General features: G+C 51.0%; 1 protein-coding gene across 1 annotated transcript in view; it reads left to right on the top strand.

Moving 5' to 3' along the window:
* The first annotated feature begins 421 nt into the window (after positions 1–421).
* The window catches only part of ZNF185 (zinc finger protein 185 with LIM domain), a 72,281-nt gene continuing 53,991 nt past the window's right edge, over positions 422–18,711 (top strand). The window contains exon 1 of the mRNA XM_035011603.1: positions 422–496. The gene's annotated coding sequence lies outside the window, so the exon portion shown is untranslated. The remainder of the gene's footprint in view (positions 497–18,711) is intronic.

Here is an 18,711-nt window from a genome sequence, read left to right as displayed (position 1 = left end):
TCCTCATACAAATGTTAAGAGTGGCCAAATGTAATCATGGAAGGACAGCTAAAGGCTGGTAGAGGTGGGGGTGCTCACCATGAAGTCCCACCACTGGATTTCAGTTTTTGTTTTGTATGGCTGTTTTATTAAGGAGAAAGTATATATTCAAGAGCATCACCTCCAACAAGCCACTCCCTGGAGAGGGACCCACTTGTCAAAGGAGGCTATCTCGGTCTAGAACCCAGCAGTTTGAGCCAAGCCCTTGTGTTACCCGCTTGGTGGGCATACTGGGGCAGAGCAGATTGGGCAGTGATGTTGGGAGGTATCCAGCTGTGACTGTCTACCTGGAGTTTTGGAACTTGGGTGTTTGCAAAATGGCATCTTTGTTTTCTTTCTTCTTCTTTCTTCTTTTAATGTAGGCTCCACACCCAGCATGGAGCCCAACATGGGACTTGAACCTACAACCTCTGAAATCAAGACGTGAGCTAAGATCGAGAGTTGGACGCTTAACCAAGTGAGCCACCCAGGCCCCCCTTTGTTTTCTTTCTATATTGGAGATGATCCTGTTCCACTGTCCCAACAGTTACTGAGCACTTAGTGTATGCTAGGCCCCATGCCTGTTACAAAGAGGCAGGAGAGGAATGGGAGCCGGTCTTTGCCTTCTGGAGCTTGTGGGCTGTGGGGGAGACAGAGGAAAACCACATGACGACCACATGATACACCCCATGGAGGGACTGAGCTACATGTGTTGACGTGGTAGTCACCCAGAGCTCAGAGGGGCTGCCGTGAGGAGGAAGCATCCGCTTCTGGTGGCTTTCAAGAAACTACAACTGTGGACAGTCCCATTGTAGATCCAGGCCCTTTGTGAAGTCTTTGTTTTAGGTCAAATTAATTCTTTCTCAGTTCAGGATGATTTCTGATTCTGCCATCCAAGTGTGCTGTAAATGAGTTCATGTTCACCATCTCTACATCTTTCTGATTTTGTAGTATTTATTTCTTCCTAGCTCTGATCTTTACAGACTTAAAACTGCTTTGTTAGAGACACAGGTTTTCATTATCGGAGCTTGCCCACCTCTGACAGTCCGTCATCTCCTTGGCTGTGTTAATGATTTCTCTCTGGGCCCTCTAGGGGGCTGGCCTCTCCTTCCAGCACAGAGGGTGGGGGAGCCCACAGCCACAGGCTTTATGGGGGTGACACATTACTTTTGGCTCAAGGCAGCACCCAGAAGCAGGAGGAACTCTTTCTTGGGCAGCCCAATAACTGGCCCTGGCTCCACAGCTTGAAAGCTCCCTGGCCAGAGGAGGTCTGGCACGACTTAAGTAGGTTCCTTGTGAAGTCTTTGGAACCTCAGCAGAGCTAGGTGGGCTGGGCTGGGCTGGGCTGGGCTGGCAGGGCTGGCTTGGGTGTTAAGAATAGCTCTCTTTTCTTTTTTGTTTTTATTAGTGTTTTTTTTTTTATTATTGAAGTAATACACTGTCATAAAAATCAAAGAGTACAGAATGGAATAAAGAGAAAACTCAAAGTACCTTCCCACTCGGCCCACACAAACCCATTGCCAAGAAGCACTGGTTCTGATCAGTTTCATGTGAAACCTCCAGATACTTTCTGTCATATACAAACAGAAATCTAAGAATGTATTTTTTCAAAATCACTCTTTTAAAGAAAAAGGAGATACGTACACTTAAAAAGAATCAACATTACAGAAAATTTAGAAAACAAAGTAAAGGTAACCCCAAATTCATCTCCTAAAGATAACAAGTATTAACATTCTCCAAGGTGTTTCTCAATTCCTTTGAACAGTTTTACAGAAATGAAATCACACTATACATGCTGTCATGTACCTTATGTAAACTGCTTTCCCCCTCTTGTTTAACAATATATTATAGGCATTTTCCATGTCCATAACTAGAGACTCTATAATCATCATCTTGATCAGTCATATATTATCCTGTTGTAAATTTTGAAAGTACCCATTGATGGAAATCTAGATTGCTACTGGTTTTTTCATATCATAAACAATGTTACAACAAATATACTTCTACTTTGTCCACCCCCCCAATATCCCATGCAATAGCCACCTGAGGATAAATACCAATAATACAATGCAAAACCACAAAAAGCTAACACTTTGTGTCTACTACTTTGGCAATACTAATACATCCGACAACATCAAGTGTTGGCAAGGATGTGAAACACTAGGCACTCTCACACACTGCTGATAGGAATAAAAATCAGTGTTCTCTTGTCAGGTAGAACATGTGTGTATCCTATGACCCAGCATTTCCATTCCTGGGTATAATATACCCTAGAGCTATAGATCTCCAAGTGTAATTTCCCCAACAAGTAGCATCGGCATCACGTGAGATCTTGTTAGAAATGCAGATGGATTCCAAACCAAATCAGGAACTCTGGGGGTGAGGTCGAGCACTCTGGGTTTTAACAAGCCTTCCAGATGTCCACCAAAGTTTGAGAACAGCTCATATAGAGAATTTCTTGCCTGTGTGATCAGATGTGTACAAGAATGTTCAGAGCAGTATTGTTCTTAACAGCAAAACAACTAGAAACTACCAAATGGTAGAAATGAGAAGTAGCCAGATTTCTGGATATATTGAGAAGGTGGGAGAAGGTGGGGCTGAAGGATTTCCTAATGGATTGGATGCGAAGAGTGAGAGAAAGTGAGGAGTCAAAGATCACACCAAGGTTTTCGGCCCAAGCCACTATGCCTAATAGATATTTAAGTGGCGATACTGCCTAGGTCTTGTGATATAGGAACCTGGAATTCAGGGGAAAAGCCTTGAGTTGGAGATGTAAATATGGGAGTTATCAGCCTTCAGATGGTGTTTAAAGGCATGAGAGTTCTGGGTCCCTCCAAAGTTAAGTTTGACAAGGTAGGGGTGATGGGAAGAGGTCAAAGGAAACTTAAAAGGAGCCAGTGAAGTAAAAGGGAAACCAGGAGAGTAAGGTGTGCTGGAAGCCAAGAGAAAGTGTTTCCAGAAGGAGTGTTTCTTGTGTCAAATGGTGCTGACATGTCTGGTAAAACGAGAACTGAAAACCGTTGAATTTGGCAACATGGAAAGCACGGGTAGCTTTGGCAAGAGCCATCTGTGTTTAGTGCTGGGAGTGAGCTAGAAGGGAATCAGACACAGGGAGTGTGGGAAGAAGGGGAGAAGGGCAATAAATGGAGAGTAGCTGAAGAGAAAGGTTTGATCAAGAAAAAACTTTTTTGTGGTGGGAAAAATTATAGCATATTCGCATGCTGATCAGAATGATCCAGCCAAGAGGAAATAATTGATGACCCTAGAGACAGGGTGAAATGTTAGCGGGATGTTCCTGAGTAGGTGGCAGGAGATGGGATTAAGAGCACAAGCAGAGAAGTTGGCCTTTCATCCCAAACCAGCACAGGTCATCCTGAGTACCAGGACTGAGGACAGAAGGCATAGATATGATGCTGGCTAGCGGATAGATGTTTATCAGCAACACATTTTATATAATTTACATATATACATATGTACACATATGTACATATGTTCAGAGCAGTATTGTACATATGTACATATATACATATACACCATTATATACATCAGATAATAAAAGGAATTTTTGAATGTTAGTATTGCTGGGTCAAAGGGAGTCTTCATTGTTCATTTTGTTATATATTTCTAGATGGCCATTCCAAAAAGGTTGCAACAATGAATACTCTCACCCCTAGGGCCCCTGGGGCCTGAGAGGGACCATTTTCCTATACCCTGTTTTCACTTTTCCATATCTGAGGGAGGGATTGGAATTTCTGACTACATTTGCATATCCTTCATATGTTAATGAACTTCTTTTGTGAATTGTTTGCTCCCTTCTTTGCCCCCTGTTTTCCTATTGCTTGCTTTGAAAGGAGCCCTTTTTTATTTTAGGAAGATTAAGCCTTTCCCTGTCATATGTGGTGCAAATAGCAAATAAGTCTTCCTCATTTGTCATTTGTCTAATGACAGTTCTAGTGGGTTTTGCCATACAGAAGTTTTCAATTTCTCTCTCTTTTCTTTTGTGATTTCTGGTTTTCATGACATACTTAGAAAGGCCGTCCACACCCCAGGATTCCTTCTAGTACTTTTATGGTTTCAATTTTTTTACATTACATTTCTGAACCATCTGGAGTTTATTTCAGTGTGGAGTGCGAGGTAGGAAATCCAGCTTGTTTTTCCACATGGCCAGTTATCCCAACATCATCTATTGAATGATATACTTTTAATCCACTGATATGAAATGCCACTCTGATCATACATTGCATTTGAAATTAACCTTTATCCCTTCCTTCATTTGGCAAATATTTCTTATGTGCCCACTTGGGCACTATACCAGGTGCTTGGGTGAGTGGGCAAGCATGAGATGTGTTTCCTACCACATCCAGGAGGAAGGAAGGAGAGAGACAGGAGACAGTGACTTTACAGAATAGTGAGTGCTGGGGCAGAAGGGCAGCCCAGGAAGAGACACTTAACTGGGTCTTGGAGTGACAGAAGGAAAGAGGATTCTCAAATGGCACCCCAGTTTCCAGCTTGGACAGCTGGGTGAATGGAGTTACCTTATCACTCAGACTGACAGCATACAGGGACATGGTTCTGGATGACTTGTGAGTAGAGCAAGGGTGGAAGCTGGGAGACATGGAGGAGGTGAGTGAGGACACTGGCTTGGACTAGCATGGTGGTGGCAGTAGAAATGGGCAGACATGCTCAGGGTTTGGGTATATTTTCATTTTTTTTTTTTTTTAGGATTTTATTTATTTATTTGACAGAGAGAGACAGTGAGAGAGGGAACACAAGCAGGGGGAGTGGGAGAGGAAGAAGGAGGCTCTCCCCAGAGCAGGGAGCCTGATGTGGGGCTCGATCCCAGGACCCTGGGATCATGACCTGAGCCGAAGGCAGACGCTTAACGACTGAGCTACCCAGGCACCCCGTGGGTATATTTTCAAAGTAGAGCTGCAATCAGAACCTACTGACTGGTTGGATGTAGAGATGAGGGAAGGAAGAAAAATCAAGTTAGCTACCTAATCCTTTGACTGGCACATCTGGAAAATGCCACTGATGAAGATGAAGAAGACTTAGAGAAGAGAGATTTGGAGGGCATGGACCTTTGTTTGAACATGTTTAGTTTGCGGGAGCCTGGGTGGCTCAGTCGGTGAAGCGTCTGCTTTCAGCTCAGGTCATGATCCCAGGGTCCTGGGATCCAGCCCCACATTGGGCTCCCCACTACCTGGAAAGCCTGCCTCTGCCTGCCACTCCCCCTGCTTGTGCTCTCTTTCTCTCTCTCAAATAAATAAATAAATAAATAAATAAATAAATAAATAATAAATCTTTGAACATGTTTAGCTTGAGTTGACCTTCAGACATTGAAAGGGAGGAAAAAGATTTCCTTGACCCTTTTAGGGTCTTTTTTGGGTCTAGAAATTAGACTGACACAGACAGAATAACAAGAGAGAAACATACACACTTATTTAAAGTTTTATGTGACATGGGAGCCTTCCTAAGGAAGAGAGGACCTGAAGAAATGGTTAAACCTGAGTGTTTCCATACCAGGTTTGGTGAAGAGTGGAAAGTTGTGAAAAGATATGATAGGATAAAGAGTTGGAGCTAAGTGCAGTAAACTGCGGGGAAACTTAGCAAGGCCTGTTTGTTCAGATACTTCTTGGGGTCCACCTTCCCCTTGGATGTTGTTTTCCTCAGGGTATATAGGGAGGGCATCTCTCACATGAGGGTCTTACGATCTGCTTCGGGGGTAAGCGTGGGGAGAGGAAGAGGGGGAAGGTCAGAAAGCTTCCTGCTTATGCTGTTCTCTCAAACTCCATCTTAATATTTAATATACCAAGGTGCCATGTTTTAGGGTAGCATGTCCTAAACCCCATCCACAGCCATGTGGTGATTTCATTGACATGTTTCCATGTATATATACCAAGAATAGAAGCTCTATTTTTAGTACTTCCCATGCAACCTTTACAACCCCAGGAGGCAGATGCTGCTATTCTCACCTCTATTGTACAGGTTAGAAATGGAAACCAGAGAGGGCAAGTAATTGGCCCAAGGTCACACTGCTACTAATTGGCACAGCTAGGATTTGCACCCAGACAGTCCAGTTCCAGAAGCTGTGCTCCTAACCTTCAATACCTCCAGATAAGTGGAGTGTCAGGGAGGCCAAGAGCAGCATGTTTTTCCGGAATGAAGGTGTGATCAACTATGGTTAAAAGGTTAATAAAGCAAGGGCAGAGACGTGAGCACTGGGTTTGGCAACATGGAGTTCATTTGTAACCTTGACATTTTAGGAGAGTGTTAGGGTTGAAATCCTAATGGAAATGGGTTTATGAGACAGTGGGAGAAGTAGAGACTATGAGTCTAGACATCTCTTTCACAGAGATTTCCTCAGTAAGGAGCAGAGAAAAGGGACATGAACTGGAGATGGGAGTGGGTTAAGTGAGATTCTTCTTTTATTTTTTAATGTTGATGGGAATGCTCCAAATGATGCAAAAGAGAAAAGGGATAATTACAAAGAGGGGAGTCCTTGTGAATGTGAGAAAGGGTAAGATCCAGAAATTTGTGTTGATACTATTCTGTGCCAGCACCATCATTGTCTTGGGGAAGGTATGAAGAAAGCAGATGTCTACATTTGTCCAGATTTGATGCCATGTCAAGTGGAGGTCAGAGGGACAGTGCAATAAAGGATATTCAGGTGTTGACAAGAGAGTTGTCAAAGTGATGGGCCATTGTCTCTAAGCTGTATAGGGAGAGAAGTGAACAGAGGAAAGGGCTAATGAATGGGGATAAGGTAGAGGAGCAAACGGGTGGGAGGTCCCTGTGATCTGGAAAGATAGTTGTTGCTATCTTTCCTCGAAAGTCGATGAACAAGCCTGTTGGAAAGAGAAGAGGTAGGGGTCAGAAAGTGGAAGATTCCAGAGGTGACAGGATGCAGGCTGTGCCTGTTGGAAGAGGTGGCTGCAGTGGAATTGACAGGGTCTTCAGAGATGTCAAGGTCAAAGAACTGGGAGGCCTGAAAGGTGCTGACGAATGGTCCACAGGCACGGATGCTGAAGTCACACACTTATTACTCACATCCAAATGATCTGGGTGGAAAAGCAGGATGAGCCAGGTGCGAAGACTTGCCTGAAGGTTGAATGGTGTGTAAACCAGTTGGCCTGACCTGTGAAGGAGAACTTTTCATCCAAGGGCAGACTAGTCTATCTAGAGGTAGATGGGGTGTGGGAGAAGAAAGAACCTCCACAGGGTGGGGCTGCAGGAAGACTTGTTTCAGTTAAGGAGGTAGGGGAGAGCTTCCTTCTAAGGAGAAGTGGAGCACCTAGAGTGGCACCATCCAACACAGAAAGTTCTATCTGTACAGGAGCTGCTAGCCACATGTGGCTATTGAACACTTGAAGTGTGGCTATTGTGACTGAGGAACTGAATTTTCAATTTTATTTCATTGTGATCAATTAAATTTAAATAGCCACATGCACCCAGTGGCTACTCTAATGGCCAGTGAAGCTCTAGAGAAATGTGCTGCTTAGGGAGCTGCAGTCCTCAAAGTCACGTTTGGGCAGGTTGGGAAGGAAGGGAAGGGAAGGGAAGGGAAGGGAAGGGAAGGAAAGGGAAGGGGCGCAGGACACGATGCCAGGGAGCCTAGAGCCATTTGGTCAAGGTACAGGTACAGGTTACTGGGGCCAAGTAGAATGGACAGGGGACGGGTATGCTCCACATCCTGGCTTTTCTGATCCCTTGTAATGAGAGCCAGACCCTTCCCCTATGCTGAGAAGATGTGAGTTGCCACCAAAGAGGGCTTTGGCCAGCAGCACCTTGATCCTGCTCAGGCAGCCTCTGAACTTTTCCCTCCAGTCTCTCAAAGGCTGTTCCCCTTGCGGAGATCAAGTCAACTAAGCGTCCAGGGAGGTTTCCAGAAAAGACTAATAGAGAAGCATACATCCTGAAAGAGGTGAGTCACAGTAACCTGGCTCTCCTGTGTAAAAGAGTTTCAAGGATCCACTGCATTTCCCCTTCCCAGGTGGGCATTTCCCAAGTGCAAGGGCAATGCTTAACCAAAAGGAACAAATCAGGTTGCTGTGGCCTCAGCTCTGCTGGCCAGTTGTTTAGCCAGGCCAGGCTTAGCGGGGTCCCTGAGTGAGAGCTCCCATCCTTGCCACAGATCTAGCTGTTCAGAGGCCAGTTTTCCCTTGCAGCCTGCATCCCCCTCTGCCAGGTCTCCCAGCCCTGGGCACCAGTCAAGTCAGAGGCACTCCACACACCCCAACACCAGCTCTGGCCTTCCCGTTTTTTGAGTAGGTGGTAGCTTCCACACCTTTTTTCTTCTGGGCCAGTGCTCACAATGCAGTGGAAATCGGTCTTTCGAGTGGGTCCTGGGAGCCTGGACTGCTTCTGGGGCATCAGCATGGCTTCTAGGGGGCAGGGCTTGGGACTGGCTTGGGGGAGGGGCTCCCAGCAAGGCCAGACAGCTTCCAGATTCCCCGGTCACTGGGACCCTCAGCATGGCCCCTCGCCCAGAGTAGCTGAGCTTGGGGATGAGGGGGGACTGGGCAGGGAGCCCACTGTCTCCTCCTCATGACTTCCCTTCCTCCTCATCCCAGGAGCCTCCTTGCCGGCCAACTGTACTAAAACTCCGGAAAACCATGGCGGGGAGGTTTTCCAATTAGAACATTCTTTTTCCGATCTGTGGATGATTCTTAAAGCAGCAAAAAGCCATTCTTCAGGGCATTCAGGGATTATCTGCCAGCAAGGCCTTGGCTCAGCTTGTGCACTCGTGCTCTGGAGGCCTGGCCTGGGGCTGCTTCAGAGCCAGAGATGAGAAGCAATCTGAGTTCTGGGGCATCAGGTCACATAGGCCAAAACTGATGGCAGAGTGTTTCCTGGACTTATTCAAAATAGTAGATTCAAAAGGCAGTGGAGAGTCCAGCCTGTAGGGGTGGGAGATGTCAACTTGACCTGACCTGCATGACCTGACCTCCCTGCTCCCGGTGGGGCTACTGTCCACAGAGCAAGAAATCCCAAGGCATGGATTCTGCCCCTTGGAACTGAACTGGTCTGCCCTTCCCATCAGACTGGGAGCTGCTCCAAGACAGGACTGGGTCTGACTGGTCTCTGAGTGGGTGGAGGGTGTGGCAGTGTGGTGGGGAACAGGAGGCCCAAAGGGGACAGTTGGAGAGTGAGAGTATGCATTTGTGCCAGGGAAGGGGACCAGCCCCTTAGCTGGGAATACAGGCCGAGGGCAGGGTGGGCCCCTCCCCCAAGGGCAAGACTGGGCAGGCAGGGTCTCACAGACAGATTGGATCAGCTCCCAGGAACCTGGAGAGCTGGTTACAGATTCAGAGGTCTGGCCTTACAGGCTCAGAGCTCCGTAGGGGCTGCTGTGGGTGCAGCCATGCCTGGGGACCCCTGCCCCCAGGCAACCCATCCTGCTTGGAGCTGGCAGAGTCACTCAGCAAGTGGAAACTGGTTGAAGAGCTTAGGAAGATGAGGCAGCAGGGTGAGCACTGGAAGGAGGGAGGGAAGAAGAGGATTAGGGCGCAAACAGGAGCCCAGCCCTCCCCACACATGAACCTGAGCACCCTAGCTGGACAGGGGCTCCATCCAGAGTAACTGAAGACTTGGCTTTAGTCCTAGCTCTGCCTCAGACTGGCTGTATGGCCCCAGCTAGATGCCATCCCTGCCTGGGCCTATTTCCCTATTTATACAATGGCAGAGTTTGGGTCAGTGCTTCGTCTCCAGGTCCCTCCAATATGAGGACACCCTGCTTGAGGGTTGGCTTTGGGGCCTGACAGCTTTCAGAACCCCACCCATTATCCCCCTCCCAAGCCTGGGAACTCTTTGGCTACAGTGGTTTGCCCGAGTTTTGTTCCCGGCCCTGGAGCCTCCCTAGAGCTTAGGAGCACCGCTGGCCCGTTCTTTCCAAAGAGCCACATATCCCCCTACTCGTCTGCTTACTTCAACCTGGTCTCCTAGATAATCTGTCTTCTTGCCTGCTCATTGGCTGTGACCTCCCTCCGCTTCGGAGGGGTTCTCACCTACCCTCTCCTGCCTCTACCTTCCAGGCCTTTTGCCTCCCCAAACAGCCCAGCCTGGCCCCACTCTCAAGCCCACCCTAGTTAAAGGCTTGAGCTGAGAATAGAAAGGGACAGGGCCAAACTCAGGCCAGGCAGAGGTAAAGCCCAGTCTGGAGGCAGCCAACAGTCACAGGGTCTTGGCCCTCAAGTTGTAGGCTAAGGTGAAGTTCATGAAGAAGCCAGTGTTGTGGCTGAGAGTGGGTAGAAGGTCACTACCAAGGGGACATCTTGTGCAGAGGCTCAGTGGTATGAAAGCACTTGCTGTGTCTGGGCCCAGGTGTCTGAGGACAAAGGGTCAAAGAAGAGGCTGATGAAGTTGGCAGGGGCCTTGAAGCCTGGCTGAGAGGGCTGGGGGGGGGGGCCCTGGCAGGAGTGGGGGTTCTGTTGGGGCAGTGAACAGGGGGGCAAGGCAGGGCAGGGTAGGGCAAGGCAGTTGCCATTCGAGTCAAACCCGTTTGTAGGTGAGATCAGCTGCAGGGCCTGGCAGTCTGGGAGGGAGGGAGGAGTTGAGGAAAGGCTGGTCTCTTAGGCTGGGCAAGGGCTGAATCACCTGGGACATGGGAAGAGCTCAAGGCGCCAGGGCAGCCCAATCCAGGACAGCACTCACTGAGTGGCCATTGGTGTCCTTGGACCCCACTCTTGCTTGTGCTCTCTAGCTGGCCCACCCACACTTAAGGCTCTGGACCAAGATTGCCCTTTCCCACTGGTGGCCTTGGGAGGCAAGGGCCACCCTCTTCCTCACCCTTACATCTAACCCATCACCGTGCCCGCCACATTCTACATCTTTAGGCTAGGGGTTTTTGAAAGGGAAGGGGGCCCAGAAAGGGGATGTGACACACCCTAGGTCATATAGTGGGTATATTTAGGAGTTCAGACACCAAGCCAAATCCATGGCCACCAGCAGCCCAAGGTGGGGGATGAGAAGGCATTAGATGCTGGTCACCAGACTGGAAGCAGAAAAATGCTGACTGGCAAGAGACAGATGAACCGAAGTGACTTTATATACAATTCCCCCATCCCCACCCTCACACACATAGTCACACAGACACAGGGTCACCTCCTTCCTGCCTGATAAAGCCCAGGAAGAGAACATAAAGATAGATTCCAGAGTTTCAATCACCTTTCAATCCCCTCCTTCTGCAATTCCTCTCTGACCCCTTGTGCTTGTCTCTATGCCCCAGTGATGACTCAGATGGGGCACTGCCCTCCTGGAGCTCACCATCTAGAACAATAGAGGGTGATGTCCACTATGCTAGATCAATGTCAGCAGAGGAAATGGGAAGGAAGCAATCTACTTGCCTGGGTGGCCCATGCAGTCAGAAAAGGATCTACAGCCACTTGAGTGAAGGTTTGGAGTATGACTAGGGCAAGGGGACAAAGAATATTCTAGGGAGTCTGAGTGCCAGGAGCAAATGCCACAAGGAGATAGGACTTGTGATATATTCGAAAGGCAGAAGGAAGGGAGTGTGGCTGGATCTGCAGAGAGAGGTTGGTGCCACCTATCCTTGGGCTCTCTTAAAGTTTGGTTTTTATCCTGAGAGCAATGGGAAGCCATCAAAAGAGTTGCAAGCATGTAAACTACTAAACTGACTTCTGTGTGGAGACTGGATGGAAAGGAAGGCAAGGCCAGAGGCAGGGAAACCAGCAAGGAGGCTGGCCCCATAGCCCAGGCTTGGACTAGGGTGGTGGCAGTGGGCATGCACAGAAGTCTATAGATTGGCGGGCCATTTGGGATATAAACTTGAGCCTGTCATCCTGATAGGCCAACTTTTGGCCAACTCTATACCTCTGTTGGACTGATTTAACTGTCTCTTGTATCAGAGGCATTCCCTGGACCCACAGGTAGGGCTGGGGCTTCTTTTGATGCTCCCTCCTTCCTAGCCCCTAGCCCCGTGCCTTGCACATAGCAAGTACTCAGTAAGCATGATTCAATGACACAAGTCCTCAAAAAGCACGAATGAATGACAGTGATCAAACTGCACTGCCCTAGGGGTCTGGATGTGTCACCTGTGAGGCGGCCCGGCTTGCTGAGAAGGTGCTGCCAGCATGGCTTTCCAGGGTGAGAACTTCCCTCGTGCCGCCGGTGAGCCGGGCTCCCTCACTTTCTTCTCCTCCTTCCCAGCCTCTGGGACTTCCTGTATGATCTCAGCCTCTGGCCCCTCGGCCCCCCTCCCCGCCCCTGTCTGGGATTTTCATCTGTAAAATGGATCTAGGAACAGTAGCTCTCAACAGAATGAACCCGCAGCATCTGTGGAAGTCATTGGCCCTGAGTGGGGGCCAGATCGCGTCGGGTGCGGGCAGGGGCGCAATAGGCAGCCGGAGCCCTTCATGTGGCGGAGACCTCCCGGCCTAGGGCCGCAAGCCCGAAGGAATTTGCCTGGAAGTTTTCCACCGGGGCAGAGCCTTCTGGAGCTTGCTCTGGGCTCGGCGTGGGGAGCCCCGGCCTTGATTTCTCCAGCAGCCCCGCGGGGCGGGGCTGGGAAGGGGCGGGCGGGCCGAGGACACTGGCGGGAGAATGTGCGGAATGTGCCAGGCGCATCTACCTACCCCAAGAGAGGGCAGAGGAAGGGGGCCGGCCGAGGGGAGGGGCGAGGGGCGAGGCACTGGGCGCCGGTGAAAACCTGTTTGTTCTCCTGCGGGTGGAGCCCAGTCCGCGCCTTCTCGCTGCCCTGCGCGCTGTCCGCTGCCCTCGGCGCCCGCCGCCCCGCACCCGCCGCCCCGGCCCGGCTCGGCCCGGCTGGGCGCTGTCCACCTGAGGGAGCCCGCGCCCCGTGCCCGCCCTATCCTCTGCCCGCCCCGCGAGCCGGGCACCTGCCAGGTAGGGCTGTCGAGTCGCCGTTGGTGTGGCCCGGTGGAGAGGCAGCGGTGGTGGAGGGGGGGGGGGCGCCTGGCCCATGCCCAGCCAGGCGGCAGGGACAATTCGGGGCCTCAGTTTCCCCTTCCATAATCCTCACCCGCTCCACGCATTTCTCCTGGGCTCCCATCAGGAGGCAGTGCACTTGGTTTTCTGGTTTTCACTGTAAGCAAAGATACTAACCTAGAGAGCCAAAGAAGTCTGGCCTCCTCACCCTTTCTGGAAGAGAAGGTTTGATTGTTAGTGAATGGCCTGGAGCCAGGGTGCTCTGAGAGTTGATTGCAGGCAAAAGAATCAGGACATTTCAGATCAGCTAGTTCACTGTGTCCATTTTATAGGTAAGAACACTGAGATCCAGAGGCTGGCTCACCCTGAAGCCCAGAGCAGGGGGCTTGAGGGTTGTTTGTGATGAGGATATGCTGGGCACAGGGCAACCTCCTGGAGGGCTACCAGAAAGGTAGCTGCCCCAGACAGAAGGCGCCGAATCAAGTGTCACTGGGTGTTATCAACAGGATCTGCAGCAAACTGGCTGTGTGGCTGAATTGTTTGGATGGGGGCAGGGGAGCCAAGAGCCTTGTCCTCTTTGGAAAGGCAGAGTGATACCTGGCCTCAGGAAGACTGAATGCTCAGCATCTCTGACTGCTCTGCCCCTTCTGAGCTGGGGGCATCTGGGCAGCTCATCAGTCCAAGGAGGTAACACATCAGGCCTCCTCCCACCCAGGGCTGCTGGGGGCTCAGATGTGTTCATTGTGAGTGGGACTGGGCTCTGGAACATCTGAGGTATGGTAGGAATAGTGTTCTCACTGAGCTGTTTGCACCTAGCTTTGGCATTGTGGAAGGCTGTGCATCTCAGGATCACACTCTGTGAACCCTGAGAGAGAGCCCCCTCACACCCCATTCAGCGGTGGTTGAGACTTCCCTCACCTGGACCCACTCTTGCTTTGGTCTCATGGCCCTTTAAATTTCTGGTCATGGTACCTGGCTGGGGACAGGAAGCAGGGCCCCATGGGCTGATTGATTAGCCTGGGCAGTGGGGAAGGGCTCTGGGTTCCTGCTGCCTCCTCACCAGCTCACATCATGCTGGGAAGGGGAAGAAGGGGACGGTCCTACCTTCCCAAAGCCTCCGCTGCCCCATCTGAAAAATCAGAGGCAGCCCAGGGGCCAGCTCAGAGGCCCTGCTTGCCACTTAGAGCATCTGGCCAGGACTAGATGCACAGCCCAGGGGCCAGCTCAGAGGCCCTGCTTGCCACTTAGAGCATCTGGCCAGGACTAGATGCACAGCCCAGGGGCCAGCCTGTGCTGTTTGTCTCATTACCCCTGGGCCATCCCAGGATGGGAAGGAGCAGATCCACCTCACTTGCCCTACCCCCTCCTTCCACCAATTATGAGCCCCAGCCCTTGTGCCTTCCTGGCCTGGACTTCAGATGCTCTGGCCTGCCTGGAGGCTCTATACCCAGCTGTGGAAAGCTGATGGAAGGTACCCAGAGCAGCACACAGCAGGTGCTCCAGATCTGTTCATTTCCACCCTTTGGACATTCACAAGTCAGCAACAGAGGTGGCCCATGACCATATTGGGTGCTGCAGCTCTGAGTGGCATAAACACAGGGGGCTGTGGGAGCCTGGAACAGGGAAGCAGCTCTGACTTGGAGGATCAGGGAAGGCTTCTTGGAGGAGGAGGGCTTGGAAGCAAGGGGAGGAGCTCAGCAGCTGTCCGGTCAAGGTCTCCGTGTCCTTTGAGGCTGCATGAGTCTAGCCTCCCTCTTGTTCCTGAAAAACCCAAACCAGTTCTTCCTAAGCCCCTATATGTTCTACCCAGAGCTGGGCAGTGGGGGCCTGGAGAGAAATCAGATGCAGGCCTTGCCCCAAGGAGTGACAGTCTGGCTGGGAAGATGGACAGCCACTCAGTAGGGAGCTACCACCAGCATCAAAAGTGTCCACCTCACTTCCTCCTCAATCAGAGTCCAGATTTCAGACAGTCGCCCACCGGAGGGCAGTGACCCCAGCGGTGGCCAGTGTTTCACCTCAGCCTCCCGTAGCGTGCCTGGTGCCCCTTGTGTTTCTGCCTAGTGCCCCTGTAGCCTCCTGAGATCTAGCAGGGCAGAGAGGCATCAGCACCTGGTCCCCGAACTGTCCTCAGTCTCATGCCAAGAAAAGTCCCAAATCTGGCTCAATGTACTCTGGAAGCTGGAAGCCTGCCTTCTTCCTTCCCCACTCAGCTTCCACGGGTGACTGATCCCTTTGGTCCGGATCTTGCTTCAAGCCACAGCCCATAAGGTGCCAGCTCATGCATAACACCAGCTTGCTTTCTGCTTGCTGAGCCCTGAGGCTGCCCCCACTGCCAGGCCCTCCTGCGATGGGATAGAACCATGGCTGGAGAAGAGGAGAGCTGTTTTCCATGGCTTCAGAGCTCTGAACAGCAACCCACATGGTGCCCCAGGCCTTTGGGGCCCTGCGGTTGGGAGTCATCAGGGACTCTGCATTCATGTCCACTGTGCCTGCAGAGAGCTGGCTGATGGCAGGACAAGGGCAGTGCACGCGGGGGACCCACGTTTCTGAGAGTGATGTTCGGGGGAAGTTGGCTGATTCGGGGAGTGTCTTCTGATTACTTGCCTGTGTTGGGCACTGGGGACAGCAGTGACTGAGAACTGAGAAGTGTGGGGGTAGGAAAGCAGGAGGGGCAGAACCGTTGCTTCTGAGAGTCAGTGAGCTGTCAGGAGACTCATGAAGTGGAGCAGGGAGATGAATGGTAGTCGAGTGTGTGATGGAACAGGGAGGTGCCTCTACAGCCTAGTGGTAAGAGAGCAGCTCAGAGGTCAGATTGGGTTCAAACCCCAGCTCAGCCACCATCCAGTTGTGCAAACCTGAGCATATCACACAACTTCTGGAGGCCTCGGTTTTGTCACCTCTACAGAAGGGAGGCTGAAGCTGGGAGCACAGATTGAGCCAGGACCACAGTGTCCCCCAGGGGCCATGGTGGCCAGGGTGAGGTTGGGGCCAGGCTGGGAGGAATGTGGGCTCCCCACCTAAAGACAAATGGTTTAAAAATCACTGCTAGTCTGTTCCAATGATGTGGATGGTGTCTACCCACGGTTAAATTATTTGCCACAGAACACTTAATTCCTAGATCATTTCTGGATGCGTACTAAAATCTGATTTGCTTTCTTTTTTAATGTTTGCTGTTTTCATTTTTAACTGTTTATCTTGGATTGATTTAAAACTCACAGAAAAGTTGTGAGAATGATACCAAGAACTCCCTCAAAGCCTCATCTGGATTCCCTGTTGTGAACTTTCCTGATGGTTTTCTTTAGGAGCACTTGTGTGACAGTAACATTCATTGAGGAGTGGCCATGGAGGGATCAGGAAGTGGGCAGGGCTGGCGTCAGTTCTTTTTTCCAAAAGGGAAACTGAGGCACAGAGGGGCACTCACTCAAGACTCATTTGAGGATTAGGAATGGAGCCAGGTTACCTTGTCTCACAGACAAGCATGTATGCATTTGGTGAGTGTTTTCTGATTACTTGCCTGTGTTGGGCACGGGGGACAGCTGTGACTGAGAACTGAGAAGGGTGGGGGTAGGAAAGCAGGAGGGACAGGTCTGGGTGGAGAAGGGCCTGGAAAGTGAAAAGTTAAGAGACCCATTGTCAAACTCTAATGTGGGGAGACAGGAACCTACAGCTTAAGCACATGTCCCAGGAGTTTTGGATTCTAGAGGGACTGAGAGGCCACTTTCAGAAACACCGTCTAGGTTTTTCCCATTGGAAACATGCTCACTTCCCACTTCAAGAGAGAGCCAAGAAGCAGAGCCATTGGTGGTGATGATGGAGGTGGCTGTGGAGCCCCGTGGCCATGCCCTGGGTCAGAGAGGAGACCTGGCCTCTGGGGCCAGTGGTGGGCAGGCCCCATGCTCCCACAGGTTGTCGCTGATGGTCCTGGCCTTGGACCCTTTAGTCTGGTTCCAGTGATCATTGGCTCAGCACACCACTTTTTGATGACTAGGTCAGTTTTCCAGAGAGCTTGATGTGACAAGGGGTTCCAATCACAGGAATGGGTGAAAATGCTTACATCAGGCAGTGCCTGGTTTAGACTAAAAAAACAAAACAAAGACCCAGGATTTGCCTCACCACTTCTGCCTGGTGAGTTCCTACTCATTCTTTCATTCTTTTGGGAAGGCCTGAGCCAAGGGCACTTCCTTGGGAAATGCAGCAGTCTGGCAGTGCCCTAGAAGGACTGCTCTAGGTTCCTGTCTGTCGGTCGGTCTGTCTGCCCAGCACCCAGGCTGGCTGCCAACTTTCCATAAATGGTTGTTGAATAGATGAAAATGTGGCCTTGGGCAAATGCTTTCTCCTCTCTGAGTCTCCATATTCTTATCAAAAAATGGGGACAGTGATAATAGGTAGGGGTGGAGTGCAGGAGACTCTGGGTCTGGGGCACACAGGAAGGGGAGAAAACAGCTGGGAGGAGGCCTGTTGGAGCTCTGCTGGGGTGGGAGGTTTTGTTGGGTGGGAGAGGGGGCTGGGTACCTCTTTTCCTCTTGAGCTTTACTCATGATCACCTGTAACGAGGGGGCAGCAGTGAAGGTACAGGGGTATTCCTGAAGAGGGAGTTGGTTGAGCTGGGGGTGGGCTCCATGACCCCTGAGTCCCTTTGGCTGTCTGGGTGCAGATTGGGAAAGCATCTCTGCCCCACTGCGATAGGCTTAAGACCAGCTTGGTTCCCAGGCTACAAGGGTACAGGGAGTGGAGGACTGAGCCAGCCCAGGCCCTGAAGGAGAACTCCCACTGTCCCGCTGGGCTCCTTCTCATGCTACAGCAGGGGAGGTGGAGGCCCTGGGATCAATGGGAATAATTCATATAGGTGGTTCTGGAAAGGGGTTCTGTTTGGAGTGAGGCCTCCTGGGCTCTGCCATCCCCATCATTTTAGCCCTGCCCAGGCCCCTGGTCTCTACAGAGCATCTCAGAGGACCCTGCCCAGAAGCCCTTGCTGGCCCTTGAGGCTAAGCCATCTCTGAAATGGCTCAGTCACCCCAAGCAGTCACTTGTATCCAGCCTATAGAGAACTAGAAAATGGGCACAGGAGAGCCAGGAGAAATCCCAGCCCCTCAGGAGGAACAGGCGGCCATGGCTCTCTTTGCCCCCTTGGGGCTTGAATTCTTCACTGCCTCTGGAAAGAGCTGGCCTGCCTCAGACCCTCAGACAGCTGCCTCCCAGGGCCTTCCAGCACTGACGCCGAGAAGTCTAGATTCTGGGATGTTGGGGGTGGGCTGGGGGGGAGGTGAAATTCCAGACTTTCATGTAGAAGTCATTTACCTGTAAAGCACATTTACAAATACTCCCCCCCCCACACACACACATGCATTCATTTTCCATATTACATTTTTCCCTCTGTAATCCAAGTCTCCTCCAGCTCTTTCTTCAACGTGGTGCGCCTCCTTCCTCCTGCCCTATTAGCTTCCATGCAGGAGTCCCTGCGACTGCAGCATCATATGCAGGTCAAGGTACCCTGCTCTTCTGGGGCTCCTGGGAGCTGCATGCTGAGCAGCAGACTGGGGGCTGGGGGAGCTCTGACATGACCCAGCCACTCAGCCATCACTCTGGCAGGCCTCTGAAGGGCCCCCTAGTCCTGAATTGCTGCTGAGACCCTCTGGATCCTGGGTATCTTTGGAGCAACAGCTCAGTGCCTGCTCCACCCCTCCTGGAGGAAAGCAGCCTGTCTGCGTACTGTCGTCTGGCCACTGAGACTGGGTATCAGGATGTCCTCATTCATGAGACCTGGCCACAGGCGGCTGCTTCATAAAA

The sequence above is a fragment of the Mirounga leonina genome, unplaced genomic scaffold (genome assembly GCF_011800145.1).
Source record: "Mirounga leonina isolate KUSES-001 unplaced genomic scaffold, KU_Mleo_1.0 Mir_101799, whole genome shotgun sequence".
In the NCBI taxonomy this organism is placed as follows: domain Eukaryota; kingdom Metazoa; phylum Chordata; class Mammalia; order Carnivora; family Phocidae; genus Mirounga; species Mirounga leonina.
The sequence above is the reverse complement of the archived record's forward strand: the minus strand, read 5'-3'. Positions and strand labels throughout refer to the sequence as shown.